Below are 911 nucleotides of genomic sequence, written 5' to 3'. Positions count from 1 at the left end.
TTATACTCACCTCTCACCTATACACAAAATAGCAATAATAGTCTTTTGACTATGTAGAAAGAAGTGTGTTCAGCTGGTTATGACAGCCTGTCAGACATACACCAAGAGAGAAGTGTTCTGTGCTAGCCAATGGTGGTGACAGATCTACTACTGATAACCTCAGCCAAGGGACACAGTTATTTTATTTCCAGTCACTTTACTGGTAAGTACCATATCAGTTTGTCCAAATCTGAGATAACCAGCGGCTGAATGTGGTTCTCTAGAGGTGTCAGGGGACTAGCAGACTACAACTGTGACCTGCCTTTGACTTACCTGTACACAATCAAGGGGTGGAGCCTGTCCACAGACAACTGCTTAGCCTGCAGCCCAGAGACCCTGGTGCTCAATTCTGTTTCATTAGTCAATGTTCTTCCAATAAAATTGCATTCAAAGCTTTGACCATACATCAAGTGGATCTATAACACGTCCTTATACCCAAAACTTAAAGCAACATTAAAGTTCATTGTGTGTGTGTTTATATATATATATATATATATATATATATATATATATATATATATATATATATACTTACAATTATTTATATGCTCAACAATGGAACAATTTTGTGTATTTGTAAGTGTCAATATTTGGGGCTGTTTTGAATGGGTTGTGAGCCTATTATAAAAGCTTTGATCATTAACCATTAATGTGTTTGAGAAGAGGCTCGTGTTTTTGTGGCCCCTTGTTGGATAGACACACACACCCTATTGTGGGCTTCCCACCCCGTGGAGTGGACATCAGTCAGCCTGTCTCTGCTGCCTGTATGCGGCCAGTGCAGTGTTTACGCTGTGCTCCATGTAGAGTGCTGGGACTGGCACCCCTGTGGAGATCGCTGTTTATTTAGAGCTGCATGAATCCAATCAGCAGTT

The sequence above is a fragment of the Crinia signifera genome, chromosome 5 (genome assembly GCF_055691185.1).
Source record: "Crinia signifera chromosome 5, ASM5569118v1, whole genome shotgun sequence".
In the NCBI taxonomy this organism is placed as follows: Eukaryota; Metazoa; Chordata; class Amphibia; order Anura; family Myobatrachidae; genus Crinia; species Crinia signifera.
This window is presented reverse-complemented; position numbering follows the sequence as displayed.